The sequence below is a fragment of the Eumetopias jubatus genome, unplaced genomic scaffold (assembly GCF_037043125.1).
Source record: "Eumetopias jubatus isolate StellerSeaLion01/CBP00866 unplaced genomic scaffold, mEumJub1_p1.0 scaffold_11, whole genome shotgun sequence".
In the NCBI taxonomy this organism is placed as follows: domain Eukaryota; kingdom Metazoa; phylum Chordata; class Mammalia; order Carnivora; family Otariidae; genus Eumetopias; species Eumetopias jubatus.
Window position 1 is genome coordinate 40662223 of NW_028274817.1, and position 23649 is coordinate 40685871.

The following is a 23649-nucleotide window of genomic DNA, read 5'->3' on the forward strand; positions in this document are numbered from 1 at the left end:
CCATTGGGTATTCTTTCTTGCTTTTTGAAGGTTAATTGAACATATAGTTGTGGGTTCATTTCTGGGTTTGCTATTCTAGTGTATTGATCTATTTGTCTATTTTTGTGCCAGTACCATACTTTTTTGATTACTACGGCTTTGTAATATAACTTGAAGTCCAGAATCATGATATACTTTATTCTATATACATTAGGGCTCTTTTGTCTTTTTCTTTAAACAGATTATAACATCTGCTTATCTCCCTCATTTTGTAAGAGTAAAAATCTTTAGCACATGTCCATTTTATATCAGTATAAGAGTCACAATTTTTACCTTTTTCTGAAAAGTATCTTTTAAGTTTTAACCCAGGCATGTCTCCTCTTGGTTCCCAGAAGTGAATCCAAAGTGGCAGTAAAACTATGTTGACTGTGTTTTTCTAATTTCAATTTTGCTCTCTACTAATCTTGTTTTATGTTTGTTTATACCCAATAAATTATTCTCCACTGAGAATCTGGTTTTACAATTTGACCATTTGGTGATGTTTGTAAATGGACTGTTTATAGAAATATATTCTTTATTGGGGTGAAAGATGACAGAGTATATTTTCTTAGCCTTTTTGATTGGGAATTCGGTTTTATGGTTTGATCATTTGGTGATCTCTGTAAATTGATTAATAGTTGAACCAATTGGTCCAATAGGAACCAAGAGAACTTGTACGTATTGGATGAGAGACAAGAGAGAACCTGGTTTGTTAATATTTTCTGATTGTGTGCCTGTCAATTTTGAACTCAAGTTAGTTAAGTATTTTTATCCACTGAGAGGAGAATAGCACTTTGATGTAGACAAGTAAATTATATGCTTCTGTGTTAACTTGACCCATGGCTGAAATTTTAGAATTGAAATTAATAAGGGCTTTCTGTGTGATGGTTTGCTATGCACTGAATTGTTTACCCCTTAAATTCGTATGTTGATGCCCTGACCCACAATGGGCCTGGAGATAGGGTCTTTAGGAGACAAGGTTAAGTGAGGTCATAAGAGTGGAGCCCTAATCTAATAGAACTGTGGCCTTATAAAAAGAGGAAGAGAAAGATCTTTTTCTCCACTGATTTTGCCTTAATAAAATTGATTCCTAGATGTAAAATACAATATAGCAAAATATAACGAATTATTTTTTAAGACTTCCTGGAAAGCACATAGATATGATTTTCATAAAAAGAGTGGTTATAGAAGTAATTAGATTTATTTGATATGTTACTATTGATGAGTTGTATTGGGAGAGTTTTCAAATCAGAAAAGATGCTCAACATTCTCTAAGTTAAATTTGTGTGAGTAAAATGTTATTAGTATAACTATTTTAGAAATTGTATATAGTGTGGGACGTTCAGGAGATTTGTCAAAGCCCTTGCTGTGCATAATATGCCAGAGTCCTAGCAGTGCTTTGGCTGATATTAGATAGCAGTATAATGTTATCAGTCATAATTTCAGTTATTTAAAAAATGTTAACTTTGTCATGGTTTGGTTTTTTAATTAGAATCTAGCATCTTCTAGGCCAGTGGTTTTCAAATGGAGATTCATATCACTTACCTATGGAAATTTATCAATATAGAGATGTTTAGAATGTACTCCATGCCAAATCACTTTACTTGATATGAATATGTCTTTGGTATATTCTTACTCTATGCTTGGAATATTCATTGTACATCATGTCAGGATTATTATATATTTTAAGATTCTTTTCTCAGTAAAAATTATGTTAATCCATTTCAATCATGGAATACTACATCAAAAACTAGGGGGGGCGGAGCAAGATGGCGGAGGAGTAGGAGACCTAGATTTCGTCTGGTCTCAGGAATTCAGCTGAATAGGGATCAAACCATTCTGAACACCTACGAACTCAACAGGAGACCGAAGAGGAGAGTAGCAACAACTCTCTGAACAGAGAAGCGACAACTTACTGGAAGGTAGGACGTGCGGAGAAGTGAATCCGAGGCGATATTCAGGAGGATAGACGGCGGGGGAGGGGCCTCCGCCGGCCGCTTCTGGCAAGTGCTAGAGCCGCGGAGCACAAAATCGGACCTTTTAGAAGTCAGCTCCGTTGAGGGACGTCGCTCCAGTGGCTAAGCTGGGGGTGGAAACCTCACGGGACAGTGTGGTCTCAGGACCCTTGGGGTCACAGAAAGACCGGGGGAGTCTGAGTGCGCCAGAGCTCCCAGGTATCGGAGCGGGGAAGCCAGCTGCAGAGACGGAGCCAAGGCGCGGGCTCTCAGCTCGGGGTGGCCATAAACTGTGATCCGCGGCCCAGTCGGGCCACTGCTCCTGCAGCAGGGACCCAACAAGCGGCAGAGCCGGGGAGACTCCCCTTCCTTCCCGGGGAGGAGCGGCGCGGGAACGCACTGCAGGGATCTGCTGGCTTTGGAGACTCCACACGGGGTCGGGTGCCAGAGATACAAATGCTCGGTCACAGGCCTGGTGAGCACGGAGTGCGGCCGGAGACCGGGGACACGGGAGTGACTGCTTTTCTCTGGGGGCGCACTGAGGAGCGGGGCCCCGAGTTCTCAGCTCCTCCGGGTGGAGATTGGGAGGCCACCATTTTTGCCCCGGTCCTCCAAGGCTGTACGGAGAGCTTGCAGGGAACAAAAGCTCCTGAGATCAAACCCGAGCAGCTTGCTTAGCCCGGACCAACAAGGGCGGGGCAATTCAGCCTCCGGCAAAGACATTTGGAAACCACAGCAACAGGCCCCTCCCCCAGAAGATCAGCACGAACAGCCAGCAAGCCAAGACCAAGTTTACCGATCAAGGAGAACGGGAGAACTCCAGCGCTAGGGGAATACTGCACATAGAATTCATGGCTTTTTTAAACCATGATTCATTAGTTCATCAAAGTTAATTTTTGTTAACTGTTTTTTTTTTCTTTTTCTTTTTCCCTTTTTCAACCAAAATCTTATCAATCTCTTTTAAAAAAATTTTTTTTTTATTTTTCATTTTTAGAGTCATATTTTATCCCTTCATAGTAGTTACCCTTATTTTTGGCATATATATATAAGTTGTTCTCTCTTTAAAATTTTGAGATACAGTTTCTTCTAACAGATAAAAATATACCCTAAATCACTAGTGTATGGCTCTGTTCTAGTCTCCTGCCTGATCACATTCTCTCCCTTTTTTCTTTTTTTTTTTTAAATCTTCTTTCTTTTTTCAAACAACTTCTTATCTTATCAAGTCCTTTTATAAAATCTTTTAAAATTTTTATCTTTACAGTCATCTTCTATCCCTTCATTGTATCAACCCTTATTTTGTACATATATGTCTTTCTTCCTTTAAAATTTTAGGAGGCACTTTTTTCTAACAGATCAAAATACGCCCAAAATCTAGTGTGTGGCACTGATCTATGCACTAGCCTGATCACATTTGATCACATTCTGCTTTTTTTGTACTGTTCTGTTTTTGTTTTTATCTTTTTTTTCTCTCTCTTTCTTTTTTCTTTCTTTCCCTTTCTTTCCCCTGGTTTCAGGTCTTTTCTGATTTGTATACAGTATATTTGCTGGGGACGTTGTAAACCTGTTAGCATTTTGTTCTCTCATTCATCTATTCTCCTCTGGACAAAATGACAAGACGAAAAAAATCACCTCAGCAAAAAGAACAAGAGGTACTACCGTCAGCCAGGGACCTACTCAATATGGACATTAGTACGATGTCGGACCTAGAGTTCAGAATCATGACTTGAAAGATACTAGCTGGGCTTGAAAAAAGCGTGGAAGTTATTAGAGAAACCCTTTCTGGAGAAATAAAAGAACTAAAATCTAACCAAGTCGAAATCAAAAAGGCTATTGATGAGGTGCAATAAAAAATGGGGGCACTAACTGCTAGGATAAATGAGGCAGAAGAGAGAATCAGTGATATAGAAGACCAAATGATGGAAAGTAAAGAGGCTGAGAAAAAGAGGGAGAAACAACTAGAGGATCACGAGGGCAGAATTCGAGAGATAAGTGATTCGATAAGACGAAACAACATTAGAATAATTGGGATCCCAGAAGAAGAAGAAAGAGAGAGAGGGGCAGAAGGTATATTGGAGCAAATAATAGCAGAGAACTTCCCTAATGTGAGGAAGGAAACAGGCATCGAAATCCAGGAGGCACAGAGAATCCCTCTCAAAATCAATAAAAATAGGTCAACACCCCGACATCTAATAGTAAAACTTACGAGTCTCACAGACAAAGAGAAAATCCTGAAAGCAGCTCGGGAGAAGAGATATGTAACCTAAAATGGTAAAAATATTATATTGGCAACAGACCTATCCACAGAGACCTGGCAGGCCAGAAAGGACTGGCAAGATATCTTCAGAGCACTAAACGAGAAAAACATGCAGCCAAGAATACTATATCCAGCTAGACTGTCATTGAAAATAGAAGGAGAGATAAAAAGCTTCCAGAACAAACAAAAACTAAAGGAATTTGCAAACATGAAACCAGCCCTCCAAGAAATAATGAAAGGGGTCCTCTAAGCAAAGAGAGAGCCTAAAAGCAGCAAAGATCAGAAAGGAACACAGACAACATACAGTAACAGTCACCTTACAGGCAATACAATGGCACTAAATTCATACCTTTCAATAGTTACCCTGAATGTAAATGGGCTCAATGCCCCAATCAAAAGACACAGGCTATCAGATTGGATTAAAAAACAAGACCCATCCATATGCTGTCTGCAAGAGACTCATTTTAGACCCAAAGACACCCCCAGATTGAAAGTGAGGGGGTGGAAAACAATTTACCATGCCAATGGACACCAAAAGAAAGCTGGGGTGGCAATCCTTATATCAGACAAACTAGATTTTAAAACAAAGACTGTAATAAGAGATGAGGAAGGACACTATATCCTACTTAAAGGGTCTATCCAACAAGAAGATCTAACAATTGTAAATATCTATGCCCCGAACATGGGAGCAGCCAATTATATAAGGCAATTAATAACAAAAGCAAAGAAACACATTGACAACAATACAATAATAGTGGGGGACTTTAACACCCCCCTGACTGAAATGGACAGATCATCTAAGCAAAAGATCAACAAGGAAATAAAGACTTTAAATGACACAGTGGACCAAATGGACTTCACAGACATATTCAGAACATTCCATCCCAAAGCAACGGAATACACATTCTTCTCTAGTGCCCATGGAACATTCTCCAGAATTGATCACATCCTAGGTCACAAATCAGGTCTCAATCGGTACCAAAAGATTGGGATCATTCCCTGCATATTTTCATACCACAATGCTTTGAAACTAGAACTCAATCACAAGAGGAAAGTCGGAAAGAACTCAAATACATGGAGGCTAAAGAGCATCCTACTAAAGAATGAATGGGTCAACCAGGAAATTAAAGAATTTAAAAAATTCATGGAAACCAATGAAAATGAAAACACAACTGTCCAAAATCTTTGGGATACAGCAAAGGCAGTCCTGAGAGGAAAGTATATAGCAATACAAGCCTTTCTCAAGAAACAAGAAAGGTCTCAAATACACAACCTAACCCTACACCTAAAGGAGCTGGAGAAAGAACAGCAAATAAAGCCTAAACCCAGCAGGAGAAGAGAAATAATAAAGATCAGAGCAGAAATCAATGAAATAGAAACCAAAAGAACAGTAGAACAGATCAACGAAACTAGGAGCTGGTTCTTTGAAAGAATTAACAAGATTGATAAACCCCTGGCCAGACTGATCAAAAAGAAAAGAGAAATGACCCAAATCAACAAAATCATGAATGAGAGGAGAGATCACAACCAACACCAAAGAAATACAAACAATTATAAGAACATATTATGAGCAACTCTATGCCAGCAAATTAGATAACCTGGAAGAAATGGGTGCATTCCTAGAGATGTATCAACTACCAAAACTGAACCAGGAAGAAATAGAAAACCTGAACAGACCTATAGCCACTAAGGAAATTGAAGCAGTCATCAAAAATCTCCCAAGAAACAAAAGCCCAGGGCCAGATGGCTTCCCAGGGGAATTCTATCAGACATTTAAAGAAGAATTAATACCTATTCTCCTGAAACTGTTCCAAAAAATAGAAATGGAAGGAAAACTTCCAAATTCATTTTATGAGGCCACCATTACCTTGATCCCAAAACCAGACAAAGATCCCATCAAAAAGGAGAATTACAGACCAATATCCTTGATGATCATGGATGCAAAAATTCTCACCAAAATACTAGCCAATAGGATCCAACAGTACATTAAAAGGATTATTCACCACGACCAAGTGGGATTTATCCCTGGGCTGCAAGGCTGGTCCAACATCCGCAAATCAATCAATGTGATACAATACATTAACAAAAGAAAGAACAAGAATCATATGATCCTCTCAATAGATGCAGAAAAAGCATTTGACAAAGTACAGCATCCTTTCTTGATCAAAACTCTTCAGACTATAGGGATAGAGGGTACATACCTCAATATCATAAAAGCCATCTACGAAAAACCTACAGCGAATATCATTCTCAATGGGAAAAGCTGAAAGCTTTTCCCCTAAGGTCAGGAATGCGGCAGGGATGTCCACTCTCACCACTGCTATTCAACATAGTATTAGAAGTCCTAGCCACAGCAATCAGACAACAAAAAGAAATCAAAGGCATCCAAATCGGCTAAGAGGAAGTCAAACTCTCACTCTTTGCAGATGATATGATACTATATGTGGAAAACCCAAAAGACTCCACCCCAAAACTGCTAGAACTCATACAGGAATTCAGTCAAGTAGCAGGCTATAAAATCAATGCACAGAAATCAGTGGCATTCCTATACACCAACAACAAGACAGAAGAGAGACAAATCAAGGAGTCGATCCCATTCACAACTGCACCCAAAAGCATAAGATACCTAGTAATAAATTTAACCAAAGAGGCAAAGGATCTGTACTCAGAAAACTATAAAATACTCATGAAAGAAATTGAAGAAGACACAAAGAAATGGAAAAACATTCCATGCTCATGGATTGGAAGAACCAACATTGTGAAGATGTCAATGCTACCTAGAGCAATCTACACATTCAATGCAATCCCCGTCAAAATACCATCCACTTTTTTCAAAGAAATGGAACAAATAATCCTAAAATTTGTATGGAACCAGAAGAGACCCCGAATAGCCAGAGGAATGTTGAAAAAGAAAAGCAAAGCTGGCGGCATCACAATTCCGGACTTCCAGCTCTATTACAAAGCTGTCATCATCAAGACAGTATGGTACTGGCACAAAAACAGACACATAGATCAATGGAACAGAATAGAGAGCCCAGAAATGGACCCTCAACTCTATGGTCAACTTATCTTTGACAAAGCAGGAAAGAATGTCCAGTGGAAAAAAGACAGTCTCTTCAACAAATGGTGTTGGGAAAATTGGACAGCCACATGCAGAAGAATGAAACTGGACCATTTCCTTACACCACACACAAAAATAGACTCCAAATGGTTGAAAGACCTAAACGTGAGATAGGAGTCCATCCAAATCCTAAAGGAGAACACAGGTAGCAACCTCTTCGACCTCAGCCGCAGCAACTTCTTCCTAGAAACATCACCAAAGGCATGGGAAGCCAGGGCAAAAATGCACTATTGGGATTTCATCAAGATAAAAAGCTTTTGCACAGCAAAAGAAACAGTCCACAAAACCAAAAGACAACCGACAGAATGGGAGAAAATATTTGCAAATGACATATCAGATAAAGGGCTAGTATCCAAAATCTATAAAGAACTTATCAAACTCAACAACCAAAGAACAAATAATCCAATCAAGAAATGGGCAGAAGACATGAACAGACATTTTTCCAAAGAAGATATCCAAATGGCCAACAGGCACATGAAAAAGTGCTCAACATCGCTCGGCATCAGGGAAATCCAAATCAAAACCTCAATGAGATACCACCTCACACCCGTCAGAATGGCTAAAATTAACAAGTCAGGGAACGACAGATGTTGGCGGGGATGTGGAGAAAGGGGAACCCTCCTACACTGTTGGTGGGAATTCAAGCTGGTGCAACCCCTCTGGAAAACAGTATGGAGGTTCCTCAAACAGTTGAAATTAGAGCTACCATTCGATCCAGCAATTGCACTACTGGGTATTTACCCCAAAGATACAAATGTAGGGACCCGAAGGGGTACGTGCACCCCAATGTTTATAGCAGCAATGTCCACAATAGCCAAACTGTGGAAAGAGCCAAGATGTCCATCGACAGATGAATGGATAAAAACGAGGTGGTATATATACACAATGGAATATTATGCAGCCATCAAAAGGAATGAGATCTTGCCATTTGCAACGACGTGGATGGAACTGGAGGGTGTTATGCTGAGTGAAATAAGTCAATCAGAGAAAGACATGTATCATATGACCTCACTGATATGAGGAATTCTTAATCTCAGGAACAAACTGAGGGTTGCTGGAGTGGTCGGGGGTGGGAGGGATGAGGTGGCTGGGTGATGGACATTGGGGAAGATATGTGCTACGGTGAGCGCTGTGAATTGTGTAAGACTGTTGAATCACAGATCTGTACTTCTGAAACAAATAACGCAACATATGTTAAGAAAAAAAAAAGAAAAAGAAGAAGATAGCAGGAGAGGAAGAATGAAGGGGAGTAAGTCAGAGGGGGAGACGAACCAGGAGAGATGATGGACTCTGAAAAACATACTGTGGTTTCTGGAGGGGAGGAGGGTGGGGGGATGGGTTAGCCTGGTGATGGGTATTGAGGAGGGCACGTTCTGCATGGAGCACTGGGTGTTATGAACAAACAATGAATCATGGAACAGTACACCAAAACAAATTATGTAATATATGGTGATTAACATAACAATAAAAAAATTAAAAAAAACTAATGATGTAATGTATGGTGATTAACATAACATAATAAAAAAAGTTAGATATAATGTTCACTGTCTCTCTTGAGAATAGGGTTAATTTAACTACTATGTTTATAATTATTTTGTCTAAAACATTTCTGGACAGACTTTACTACCTTGTTTTGCCTATCTAAAAATAACCAAATTTTCTTGTTATTTGCATTATTCTTCTAATGAAATTAATTCAGATCTTTCCCTTTTGAAAGTTATCTGCAACAAATTAACCACAGCCATTTTAAGTATTTTGTCATGTATATTTTTTTAAGATTGATATATAGTTGACATATTATATTAGTTTCAGGTATACCACATGGTGAGTTGATAATTACATACAATAAAAATGCTAACCACAATAAGTGTAGTTATAATTTGTCACTATAAAAAGTTATTACAACATTATTGAGTACATTTCCTATGTTATACTTTGTATCCTTGTGACTTATTTATTTTATAACTGGAAGTTTGTACCATCTCTTAATCCCCTTCACCTATTTCACCTGTCCCTCCTCCTCTTGCCTCTGGCCACCAGAAGTTTGTTCTCTATATTTATGTTTGTTGCTATTGTTTGTTTAGTTTTGGAGATTTGATGTTTTTGTTTGTTTCACTCTGATGCTTCCCTGGAAATATCTGCAATCAGCTACAGACCTGTGTGCTTCATCTTCAACAAAAAGATACTGTCTCAGAACCCAAAAGAAAAAGATTATGCCAAGTACTTTTGGGTAAGGCTTCTGCTAGCACAAGATCCTGTAGAACAAGAATTCATTATATAAGACAATGAAATGATGTGATTTTTAAAAAGAATTTCTTGATATTTTAATGTTTTATTTTCTGGTTTCATAAGAAAGTTTTTTATTTCTTCTTAAGCTATCTATAACTCATAACAATTTAGTAGACTCTACTTTTGTAAACTGAAATGAAGCATTTGTAAATGATTTTTTTAAAAGATTTTATTTATTTATTTGACGGAGAGAGACACAGCACGAGAGGAAACACAAGCAAGGGGAGTGGGAGAGGGAGAAGCAGGCCTCCTGCTGAGCAGGGACCCCGATGCGGGGCTCAAAATCAGGACCCTGGGATCATGACCTGAGCCAAAGGCAGACGCTTGATGACTGAGCCACCCAGGCGCCCCTGTAAATGATTTTATTCTTCTTATCTGACCCCTTCACAATTCAGAATCTCTACTGAATATTCTTACTATCATATCAATGTAGTTATTTGCATAGGTTCAATAAGAATCTGCTCTCCTTTTATTAGGACATAATTGAAAATATTAGTTATACAACTACAGACTTGCTGAGGATGTTTTATTTGAGAATTATGCTCATTTATCAGATGTGATAAGATACTTCTAAGGGACTATAAATGACTTTGTAAAGCCAAAGCTTAAAAAGCCCTCTTGGGGAAAATGGCCTGCAACCTGGCTTCCAGCATTCTTAAGACTTAGAGGTGAGTAAGAACGATCACTTTCTGGCAGGCCAGGAACCTAGGATATTTTAAAGACCTCAAGAAGAGAAGAATTCGCCTAAATGTATAGGTACTACAGGTAAAATCTGGCTTGCTTCTGAGCCTCAGGACTGCATGAAAATTTCTATCAAAGCAAACTTCAGAAGACCATCTGGCAAATTGACACGCTTGCTGCACCTATGTAAATAATCAGGTCAAATCTAATGAGATAAATCATATTTTGTGATGAAGATAATCTTTTTTTGAGATAGTTTTTGATCAAAGGAGGGTGGAATTGTAATAAAAAAATCAGGCCTGTCTGATAGAAATTTAACTAACTCCCCCACATTACTCAAGAAAAAAACAGTTTTGTCTCCATTTGCAATTAATTTCAACACTATTTTACTCTATAAAAATGTTTGCTTTTTTGACTTTTCTTTAATCCAGTTATAATGCCTGCTTGGTTTCTTCATATCATATTAGTAAAATAGAACTTTAATCCATGTTTATTTTTATATCTGTATGAAAGTCATGATTTTACTTTGTTATATTTTTAATAGATATTATTTTTGACTACCTTTCTGAGTTTATATCATAGAGTTGATATGTTCTATGAGGGAATTTTATGATTTAACAAAAATGATTCATAAAAGGAAGTGCTTGACCTGTTATCACATATAATCTGGGTGACAACTTAAATAGAGTTTAAGTGTCATTTCAGGTTCATAGTCTGTTCTTCATCCATTTTCCACTATGATTCCCTATAGCAAACAAGTCTAGAGAATCAGAAGCTGTAGAGACTAAGAAATGACTTTGGCTATCACATGCTACTAAAACAAGACAGACTTTTCTGGAATCCATTTTTGACGTATTTGTAGGATGTAATTTATCCCCTAACCAAATTATATTTCATCTTCTTCATTTATGCCCCATTTCCTCTTTTCCTGTTTGTGTATGCATATTTTAAAACTAATGTTTCTGCTTGTTAGCTTAGAGAAAATTATCTTATTTTCTATTTTAGTTATATGCAACATAAACTTTCATTACCTTCTAGTTTGCCAAAGAAGACTTAAAATACCTATTGGTGTTTGATGAGACTGGGTATCTCCTTAGGGCCCTCTGCATGAAGAGTGTGTGTTTGTAAAGTGTTGGAGACTCTTGAACTTACTCTTGTCACTGTTGACTGTGACTGTGATAATAGTGATTCTTGTGATAATAGTGACTCTAATAGTGACAGGAGTCACTATTATCCTGTTGACTCCTAGTATGAGCTATTCAGAAGACAGGAAAAAATAAATAAAAGGTAGTTGATTCTATAACCTGAAGGGCAGTTACCAACTCTAGGTTTTCCTATAAAATGTGGGTTACTATCTCCAATTCCATTAAGTCTATTGTTCATCTATTACCCATGTATCACGACAATACTAAATCTTACAGACTAAAGTGTCTGTGTAGTATCTGGTTTTTTGAAATTTTTTTTGTTTCAAGTTTTTATTTAATTTCTAGTTAGTTAACATACAGTTCAGGTATAGAAGTTAATGATTCATCACATAAAACACCAGTGCTCTTCACAACAAGTGCCCTCCTTAATACCCATCACCCATTCAGCCCATCCCCCCACCCACCTCCCCTCCAGCAACCCTCAGGTTGTTCTCTATAGTTAAGTATTTTTTATGGTTTGCCTCTCTCTCTCTTTTGTCCCTATGTTCATATGTTTTAATTAATTCCACATATGAGTGAAATCTTATGGTATTTATCCTTCTCTGACTTATTTTACTTAGCATAATATACTCTGGTTCCATCCACATCATTGCAAGTGGCAAGATTTCATTTTTGTTTATGGCTGAGTACTATTCCAGTGTGTGTGTGTGTGTGTGTGTGTGTGTGTGTGTGTGTGTGTGTGTCACTTCTTTACTATTTGTATTTATCCTCTTTCCTTCTATTGTCCTCCATTCCCTATGTGTTTATGGACATATTTTGGTTTGGGTCACAAATCAAAAGATAATGGATCCATAATTTTGATGTCTGGTAAGGAATTACAGCTTCCATAGATGACAACACTCCTAATTTGTACTTCACTAATAAAGGGCAGAGGGTTCAGCTTTCCACTCAGGAAATTTTCCTCTTGGAATAGCTTCACTTCCTTAATAGGCTATGATATATTAGTAAGTTTGACTATACTATAGTCTCCATGAGAACATTTTTTTGTCTTAGTTTTAATAATTCTATTTAGTTAATATATAGCATAATATTGGTTTCAGGGATAGAATTTAGTGATTCATCACTTACATACAATACCCAGTGCTCATCACAAGTGCTCTCCTTAATACCCATCACCCATTTAGCCCATCCCCCTGCCTACCTGTCCTCCAGCAACCCTCAGTATGTTCTTTATACTTAAGAGTTTCTTTTATGATTTACCTCTCTCTTTTTTTCCTCCTGTGTTCATCTGTTTGTTTCTTAAATTCCACATATGAGTGAAATCTTATGGCATTCATCTTCCTCTGACTGACTTATTTCACTTAGCATAATATTCTCTAGCTCTGTCCATGTCATTGAAAATGGCAAGATTTCATTCTTTTGATGGTTGAATAATATTCCATTATATATGTGTGTGTGTGTGTGTGTGTGTCTCTGTGTGTGTGTACCGCATCTTCTTTATCCATTCATCAGTCAGTGGACATTTGGGTTCTTTCCATAATTTGGCTATTGTAGATAATGCTGTTTTAAACATCAGGGTGCATATAATCCCTTCAAATCAGTATTTCTGTATCCTTTGGGTAAATACCTAGCAATGCAATTGCTGGATCATAGGGTAGTTCTATTTTTAACTTCTTGAGGAACCTCCATACTGTTTTCCAGAGTGGCTGCACCAGCTTGCATTCCCACCAACAGTGTAAGAGGCTTCCCCTTTCTCCACATCCTCGCCAATATTTGTTGTTTTGTGTGTTATTAATTGTAGCCATTCTGACGGGTATGAGGTGACATCTCATCATAGTTTTGGTTTGTATTTCCCTGATGATGAGTGATCTTGAGTATCTTTTCATATGTCTGTTAGCTATTTGTATGTCTTCTTTGGAAAAAGAGAATATTATTTTTTAACTTACATTCAAACTTCTCAGAGAGTATGTGTAGTAACAGTACTGGGGGATAATTTTACCCCCTGGGAGACATTTCGCAATGTCTGGAGCCATTTTGGATTGTTATAAGTGATGGAGAGTACTACTGGCATTTAGCTGGTAGAGGCTATCGGGTGCTGTGAAAAAATGCAAGACAGCTCTCTCTGCCATCAGATAATTTTCTGGTCCTAAATGTCAATGGTAACTGAGATTGAGAAACCTTGCCCTAGTGTGCCAACAATGCTATCTGCCTGATATTGAACTGCTTGTACTTCAAATAAGGACTACCTGGAAAAAAAAACACTTTTTTTTTTCTTACTTTCTTAGAATCAGACTATTAATATTGTCTGCAATTCAACCAAGGTATTTCTATTTTCTTGTTTTAGAGCCTAGTGATAAGGAATGAGGGAAATTATAGAAGCTTAAATAATACAGAATGGGGGAAAGTAGTGTGAGTTTGGAAATGTGCAATACATACAGATGCTTAGTGAATAAAATCATTCTACAAAGTTAAGCAGGCTTTACTTATCCTACAAGATCCAATATCTACATTTAATACAAACAGGAGCAATTTTTCAGGAGCTGTTAGAACTGATGACATTGTTTGATCTGGCAGTGTTCAGTGACAATTTTCCCTTGTAATCTAAATAATCGACTTTAAAAATCTTCAATGCACAGGACTGGAAACTGGAAGATAGAAACTATTAAATTATTTACATTATCTAATTACAGAGTAAATTGCCTCTTTATGAAACACAAGTGTTAATCAAAAGTTGTAATAACTAAAACAACAACAGTACTAATAACTCCAAGAGACATTTGAAACTAAAAAATGGAAGGTTTACTTTACATAGGAAACAGCAGAAAAATACTGTTTGCCTTGTCAAATATTATATAAGAATTGAACTTTGTGTCCCACTTGGTTATTTAGCAAATAAATATGCAGTCACGAAAGCATTATGACTTAGTATCTTGCTGTATTTCTGATATAATAGCACTAGTTGAGGGAAATGAAAAATACATGTAATTATTACCCAGTTTTGACAAGGTGCTATGTAGTTGCCCATTTAATTGTTGCTATGTAATTACTTAGGCCATTCATCTAACACTTCTTGTGCCTTGGGTGGCAGCCCCTGCAATATGGTACCAAGCAGAATCTAAGGTGAAAGAGATCTCCCAAGATTTGTAGCAGTAATCTTTAAAAGACCCCTTCAGTGATGTAGATGTTCAAGTGATAGAAATTCCTTTTGGCCAAAGTGGTAGTCTTTGGTACAAGGGAATGCTTTTCTCCTACATTGCTTTAGTTGGCCCCATATTGCTAGCTTCTGAGAAGTTCCTAAGTGGATTCTAGTGAGCCTAATGTCATTAAGGAAAAGACAATTTTTTTGTGGTCTCTTTGTAACCAACTCTGACCACCTATGGAGACTCTGAACAGCTCTCTTACCTTCCAACTCACCAATAAAAAAGCAACTGTGTTTGAGAAAATGTTTATCACCACTAACAGCCAATATCAAACTACCATGAGATGATGGAAGTTACTGCAAAGTAGTAGTCTAGTCCGGCCTATGTTTCCATGATCTTGAAAGGGCTCATTACCTTTTACCAATGGGAAAGGGTACCCATTTGGACACAATTTTTCATTTTAAAAAATTGCTTGATTAGACTTCTGGTTCTGAGAAGATGGAACAGATGTACTTTTCCCTTTTTATTCTGCTAAGTACAAATTAAGATCTGGATATTATATGTAAAATAAACATAAGAAGACTCTTAAAAGGCAGAGACAAGAAGACAGGTTAGGAATCTCAACATGTAAAGAATGACATGATGGTGAGTTTTCTGGGTTTTCTTTGTGTCTCACATATTCTAGATTTGTTGCTCAACAAGCCAGCAACCTACAAATATCAACAGGCACAAACAAAAAAGTCCAACAAGGATTTGCTCTCTCTAGCTAAAGGACCAGGAAAAAGGCAGCTTGGAAAATAGAAAACTTTTAGGCAGTAATCATGCTACTCTAGGTAACCATCACAAAAAAATGGCTCCACTCCTACCCATGCCAGAAAAGGCTTACAGGGGAGTCTAGACATCTACTCTCAGGATGCTATAACAAGGTACCTTAACATCCTTATCAGGGTGGTATCAGAGAAAAGTCAAATAGGAAGCCAAGACTTTCATCCCCACCAGCTGTAACAAGGTCCACCTTCTCCCCTCCCTTTGTGGTGTCAGTGGAGACCATGTGGGGAGTCTGGACTTCTGCCTTCACCCAGCTGTAATTAGGCATCCCTCTACCTTTCCACTGAGTTGCTGTCAGAGGAGGCATTTCACCACTGCTGAGAGATAATGAAGTCATTCACACCATGGTGTCAGTGAAGAACATGGGGATCTGGAACTCCCACCCATTCATCAGTAGTAAGGATAGCCTCACTTGGAGTGTCAGTGGAAGCTGAGTAGTGAACCTAGACTTCTACCTCCAACAGGCAATAATGAGATGATGATACCCCCTCCATTTTCCTCAGAACAATGTCAAAACAAAGTCAGTTAAGGGGTCATGGGTGGCCCAGTCTGTTAAGCATCTGACTCTTGGTTTGGGGTCAGGTCATGATCTCAGGGTCCTGGGATTGAGCCCTGCATTGGGCTCCACACTCAGCATAGAAGTCTACTAAAGTTTTTTCTCCCTCTCTCTCTGCCCCTCCAGCTCACTGTCTCTAACTCTCAAATAAAAAAAATAAATCATTGAGAAAGAAAAGAAAAGAATGCCAGCTAAAAAGAAAAATTTAAATAAGAACATAATAGAGAGGAGGAGCAACATGGCAGAGGAGTAGGAGACCTAAATTTTGTCTGGTCCCATGAATTCAGCTAGATAGGGATCAAACCATTCTGAACACCTACAAACTCAACAGGAGATCGAAGAAAAGAATAGCAACAACTCTCTGAACAGAAAAGCGACCACTTTCTGGAAGGTAGGACGTGTGGAGAAGTGAATCCGAGGGAATATTTGGGAAGATAGGTGGTGGGGGAGGGGGCCTCCATCAGCTGCTACTGGCAAGTGATAGAGCAGCAGAGCACAAAATCGGAACTTTTAGAAGTCAGATCCACTGAGAGACATCGTTCCAGTGGCTAAGTGGGGGGTGAAACGCTCGCTGGGACAGTGTGGTCTCAGGACCCTTGGGGTCACAGAAAGACTGGGGGTGCCTGAGTGTGGCAGAGCTCCCAGGTATCTGAGCCCAGAAGCCGGGTGCAGAGACAGAGCCGAGGAACAGGCACTCAGCTTGGGGTTGCCATAAACTGTGATCTGTGGCACAGTTGGGCCACTGCTCCTCCATCAGGGACACAACAAGCAGCAGATCCCCTTCCTCCCCTGGGAGGAACGGTGCAGGAGCACACTGCAGGGATCTGCTGGGTTTGGAGACTCCACACGGCGTTGTGTGTCTGAGATAGAAACACTTGGTCACAGGCCAGGTGAGCACAGAGTGTGGCCAGAGACCAGGGATACGGGAGTGATTGACAGCTTTTCTCTGGGGGCTCACTGATTAGTGGAGCCCCAAGTTCTTGGCTCCTCCGGGCGGAGGTTGGGAGGACACAATTTTCACTCTCGTCCTACAAAGATGTATGGAAAGCTTGCAGGGAACAAAAACTTCCAAGAGCAAACCTGAGCAGATAACTTAGCCCGGACCTGGCAAGGGCGGAGCAACTCCTCCTCCGGCAAAAACATTTGGGAACCACGGCAACAGGCCCCTCCAACAGAAGACCAGCAAGAACAGCCAGCCAAGACCAAGTTTACCGAACAATGAGAATGGCAGAACTCCAGTGCTAGGGGAATACTGCACATAGAATTCATGGCGTTTTTCCCATGATTCTTCAGTCTTTCAAAGTTAATTTTTTAACTCTCTTTGTTTTTGAATTTTTCTTTTTCCCTTTTTCAGCCAACAACTTATCAATCCCCTTTTTTAAAAAAATCTTTTTTATTTTTCATTTTTAGAGTCGATATGACTCTAAAAATGAAAAATGAAAAAGATTTTTTTTATTTCATAGTAGTTAACCTTATTTTTGGTATATAAATTGTTATCTCTTTAAATTTTATATAAATTGTTATCTCTTCTTTTATTTCATAGTAGTTAACCTTATTTTTGGTATATAAATTGTTATCTCTTTAAAATTTTGGGTTACGGTTTCTTCTAACAGACCAAGACATACCCTAAATCTCTAGTGTATGGCTTTGTTCTAGTCTCCTGCCTGATCACATTCTCTCCCTTTTTTTTTTTGAATCCTCTTCTTTCTTTTTTCAACCAACAACTTATCAATTCCTTTTATAAAATCTTTTTTAGTTTTCATCTTTACAGTGATATCCCATTCCTTCATCGTATTTACCCTTATTTTTTTACATATATAAGCTTTTCTTTCTTTTAAAATTTTGGGAGGGACTTTCTTCTAACAGACCAAAATACACCCAAAATCTAGTGTGTGGCACTGATCTATGCACCAGTCTGATTATATTTGATCATAATCTGGTTTTTTGTTTGTTTCTTTTTGTCTGTTTGTTTTTATCTTTTCCTTTTCCTTTTTTTTTCCCTTTTCTCTTTCTTTCCCTTGCTTTTACCCCAGTTTCAAATCTCTTCTGATTTGTTTACTGTATATTTCTTCTGGGGTCGTTGTTACCCTGTTAGCATTTTGTTCTCTCATTCATCTATTCTTCTCTGGACAAAATGACAAGATGGAAAAAATCAATTCAAAAAAGAGAACAAGAGGCAGTAACGACGGCCAGGGATCTAATCAATACGGACATTAGTAAGATGTAGGAACTGGAGTTCAGAATGATGATTTTAAAAATGCTAGCTGGGCTTGAAAAAAGGATGGAAGATATTAGAGAAACCCTTTCTGGAGAAAGAAAAGAACTAAAATCTAACCAAGTCGAAATCAAAAAGGTTATTAATGAAGTGCAATAAAAAATGGAGGCTCTAACTGCTAGGATAAATGAGGCAGAAAGAGAATTAGTGATATAGAAGACCAAATGATGGAAAAAAAAAAGCTGAGAAAAAGAGAGATAAACTACTACTGGATCACGAGGGCAGAATTCGAGAGATAAGTGATACCATAAGACGAAACAATATTAGAATAATGGGGATCCCAGAAGAAGAGAGAGGGGGCAGAAGGTATATTGAAGCAAATTATAACAGAGAACTTCCCTAATTTGGGGAAGGAAACAGACATTAAAATGCAGGAGGCACAGAGAACCCCCGGAAAAATCAATAAAAATGGGTCAACATCCCGATATCTAATAGTAAAACTTACAAGTCTCAGAGACAAAGAGAAAATCCTGAAAGCAGCTCGGGACAAGAGATCTGTAACCTACAATGGAGGAAACATTAGACTGGCAGCAGAACTATCCACAGCGACCTGGCAGGCCAGGAAGGACTGGCATGATAATTTCAGAGCACTAAATGAAAAATATGCAGCCAGGAATACTATATCCAGCTAGGCTGTCATTGAAAATAGAAGGAGAGATAAAAAACTTCCAAGACAAACAAAAGCTAAAAGAAATTGCAAACACCAAACCAGCCCTACAAGAAATATTGACAGGGGTCCTCTAAGCAAAGAGAGAGTCTAAAAGTAACATAGTCCAGAAAGGAACACAGACCATACACAGTAACAGTCATATTACAGGGAATACAATGGCCTTAATTCATATCTTTAATAGTTACCGGGTTTGTAAATGGGCTAATTGCCCCAATCAAAAGACACAGGCTATCAGATTGGATAAAAAAACAAGACCCATCAATATGCTGTCTGCAAGAGACTCATTTTAGACCCAAAGACACCCCCAGATTGAAAGTGAATGGGTGGAAAACAATTTACCATGCTAATGGACACCAAAAGAAAGCTGGGGTGGCAATCCTTATATCAGAGAAATTAGATTTTAAACCAAAGAATATAATAAGAGATGAGGAAGGACACTATATTCTACTTAAAGTGTCTACCCAACAAGAAGATCGAACAATTGTAAATATGACCCTAACATGGGAGCAGCCAATTAATAACAAAAGCAAAGAAAAACATCGACAACAACACAATAATAGTGGGGGACTTTAACATCCCCGTCACTGAAATGGACAGATCATTTAAGCAAAAGATCAACAAGGAAATAAAGACTTTAAATGACACACTGGACCAAATGGACTTCACAGATATATTCAGAACAATCCATCCCAAAGCAACAGAATACACATTCTTCTCTAGTGCCCATGGAACATTCTCCAGAATTGATCACATCCTAGGTAACAAATCAGGTCTCAACTGGTACCAAATGATTGGGATCATTCCCTGCATATTTTCAGATCACAATGCTTTGAAACTAGAACTCAATCACAAGAGGAAAGTCGGAAAGAACTCAAATACATGGAGGCTAAAGAGCATCCTACTAAAGAATGAATGGGTCAACCAGGAAATTAAAGAAGAATTAAAAAAAATTCATGGAAACCAATGAAAATGAAAACACAACTTTTCAAAATCTTTGGGATGCAGCAAAGGCGGTCCTAAGAGGAAAGTATATAGCAATGCAAGGCTTTCTCAAGAAACAGGAAACGTCTCAAATACACAACCTAACCCTACACCTAAAGGAGCTGGAGAAAGAACAGCAAATAAAGCCTAAACCCAGCAGGAGACGAGAAATAATAAAGATCAGAGCAGAAATCAATTAAATAGAAATCAAAAGAACAGTAGAACAGATCAAGGAAACTAGGAGCTGGTTCTTTGAAAGAATTAACAAGATTGATAAACCCCTGGCCAGACTTATCAAAAAGAAAAGAGAAATGACCCATAGCAACAAAATCATGAATGGAAGAGGAGAGATCACAACCAACACCAAAGAAATACAAACAATTATAAGAACATATTATGAGAAACTCTATGCCAGCAAATTAGATAATGTGGAAGAAATGGATGCATTCCTAGAGATGTATCAACTACCAAAACTGAACCAGGAAGAAACAGAAAACCTGAACAGACCTATAACCACTAAGGAAATTGAAGCAGTCATCAAAAATCTTCCAACAAACAAAAGCCCAGGGCCAGTTGGTTTCCCAGGGGAATTCTATCAAACATTTAAAGAAGAATTAATACCTATTCTTCTGAAACTGTTCCAAAAAATAGAAATGGAAGGAAAACTTCCAAACTCGTTTTATGAGGCCACCATTACCTTGATCCCAAAATCAGACAAAGTCCCCAACAATAAGAATTAGAGACAAATATCCCTGATGAACATGGATGCAAAAATTCTCACCAAAATACTAGCCAATAGGATCCAACAGTACATTAAAAGAATTATTCACCATGATCAAGTGCGATTTATTCCTGGGCTGCAAGTTTGGTTCAACATCTGCAAATCAATCAATGTGATACAATACATTAATAAAAGAAAGAACAAGAACCATATGATCCTCTCAATAGATGCAAAAAAAGCATTTGACAAAGTGCAGCATCCTTTCTTGATCAAAACTCTTCAGACTATAGGGATAGAGGGTGCATACCTCAATATCATAAAAGCCATCTATGAAAAACCCACAGCGAATATCATTCTCAATGGGGAAAAAAATGAGAGCTTTCCCCCTAAGGTCAGGACCACGGCAGGGATGTCCACTATCACCATTGCTATTCAACATAATATTAGAAGTCTTAGCCACAGCAATCAGACAACAAAAAGAAATAAAAGGCATCCAAATCGGCAAGAAGTCAAACTCTCAGTCTTTGCAGATGATATGATACTTTATGTGGAAAACCCAAAAGACTCCACCCCACAACTGCTAGCACTCATACAGGAATTCAGTCAAGTGGCAGGATATAAAATCAGTGCACAGAAATCAGTGGCATTCCTATACACCAACAACAAGACAGAAGAAAGAGAAATTAAGGAGTCAATCCCATTTACAATTCCACCCAAAACCATAAGCTACCTAGGAATAAATTTAACCAAAGGGGAAAGAACCTGTACTCAGAAAACTATAAAATACTCATGAAAAGATTTGAGGAAGACACAAAGAAATGGAAAAATATTCCATGTTCATGGATTGGAAGAATATTTTGAAGATGTCAATGCTACCTAGAGCAATCTACACATTTAATGCAATCCCTATCAAAATACCATCAACTTTTTTCAAAGAAATGGAAGAAATAATCCTAAAATTTGTATGGGACCACAAAAGGTCCCGAATAGCCAGAGGAATGTTGAAAAAGAAAAGCAAAGCTGGCGGCATCACGATTCCGGACTTCAAGCTCTATTACAAAGCTGTCATCATCAAGACAGTATGGTACTGGCACAAAAACAGACACTTAGATCAATGGAACAGAATAGAGAGCCCAGAAATGGACCCTCAACTCTATGGTCAACTAATCTTTGACAGAGCAGGAAAGAATGTTCAATGGAAAAATGAAGTCTCTATAACAAATGGTGTTGGGAAAATTGGACAGCCACATGCAGAAGAATGAAACCGGACCATTTCCTTACACCACACACAAAAATAGACTCAAAATGGTTGAAAGACCTAAATGTGAGACAGGAGTCCATCAAAATCCTAAAAGAGAACACAGGCAGCAACCTCTTCAAACTCAGCCGCAGCAACTTCTTCCTAGAAACATCGCCAAAGGCAAGGGAAGCAAGGGCAAAAATGAACTATTGGGACTTCATCAAGATAAAAACTTTTGCACAGCAAAAGAAACAGTCAACAAAAGCCGAAAACAACCGACAGAATGGGAGAAGATATTTGCAAATGAAATATCAGATAAAGGGCTAGTATCCAAAATCTATAAAGAACTTAACAAAGTCAACACCCAAAGAACAAATGATCCAATCAAGAAATGAGCAGAAGACATGAACAAAAATGTTCCAAAGAAGACATCCAAATGGCCACAGACACATGAAAAAGTGTTCAACATCGCTTGGCATCAGGGAAATCGAATTCAAAACCTCAATGAGATACCACCTCACACCAGTCAGAATGGCTAAAATTAACAAGTCAGGAAATGACAGATTTTGATGGGGATGCAGACAAAGGGGAACCCTCCTACACTGTTGGTGGGAATGCAAGCTGGTGCAGCCACTCTGGAAAACAGTATGGAGGTTCCTCAAAAAGTTGAAAATAGAAGTACTGCATGATCCAGCAATTACACTCCTGGGTATTTACCCCATAGATACAAATGTAGAGATCCGAAAGTGTACGTGCACCCTGATGTTTATAACAGCAATGTCCACAATTTCCAAACTATGGAAAGAGCCAAGATGTCCATCTACAGATGAATGGATAAAGAAGAAGTGTTATATATATACCATGGAATATTATGCAGCCATCAAAAGGAATGAAATCTGGTCATTTGCAACAACGTGGATGGAACTGGAGGGTATTAAGCTGACCAAAATTAGGCAATCAGAGAAAGACATGTATCAAATGATCTCACTGATATGAGGAATTCTTAATCTCAGGAAACAAACTGAGGGTTGCTGGGGTGGTGTGGGGTGGGAGGGATGGGGTGGCTGGGAATAGACATTGGGGAGGGTGTGTGCTATGGTGAGCACTGTGAATTGTGTAAGACTGTTGAATCATAGACCTGTACCTCTGAAACAAATAATACATTGTATGTTCAAAAAAAGCAGCAGAAGAAGAAGATAGCAAGAAGGAAAAAATGAAGGGGGGAAATCGGAGGGGGACACGAACCATGAGAGACTATGGACTCTGAGAAACAAACTGAGGGTTCTAGAGGGGGGAGGGGCGGGGGATGGGTTAGCCCAATGTGGGTATTAAAGAGGGCACATACTGAATGGAGCACTGGGTTTTATACACAAACAATGATTTATGGAACACTACATCAAAAACTAATGATGTAATGTATAGTGATTAACATAATATAATAAAAAACCATAATATAAAAAAATCCAGATTCAAATTGGAAACTACTAGTTATAGCAAAAACTAAGCAAATATCAAGTAAATGAAAAAAGTCAATAGATATCTATAGTAAATTGTTAGAGATGTTAGAATTATTAGACAATGCTTTAAACAGCTATGATAAAAAAGGCTTAAACAACTATTATGAACACACTTGAATCAAATGAAAAAGTAGGAAACTTTAGCAAAGAATAGTGTTAGCAAATAATTAGAAGATATAAGGAAGAACCAAATGGAAATCTTAGAACTGAAAAAATACAGTAACCAAAATAAGAAGCCCAGTGGTTGGCCTTAACAGC

General features: G+C 38.3%; 1 protein-coding gene and 1 pseudogene across 1 annotated transcript in view; one reads left to right on the plus strand and one right to left on the minus strand.

Moving 5' to 3' along the window:
* IL1RAPL2 (interleukin 1 receptor accessory protein like 2) overlaps positions 1-23649 on the minus strand; it is a 629876-nt gene that overhangs the window by 104134 nt on the left and 502093 nt on the right. The window lies entirely within an intron of this gene.
* The window catches only part of LOC114199987 (large ribosomal subunit protein eL32 pseudogene), a 248784-nt pseudogene that overhangs the window by 32103 nt on the left and 193032 nt on the right, over positions 1-23649 (plus strand).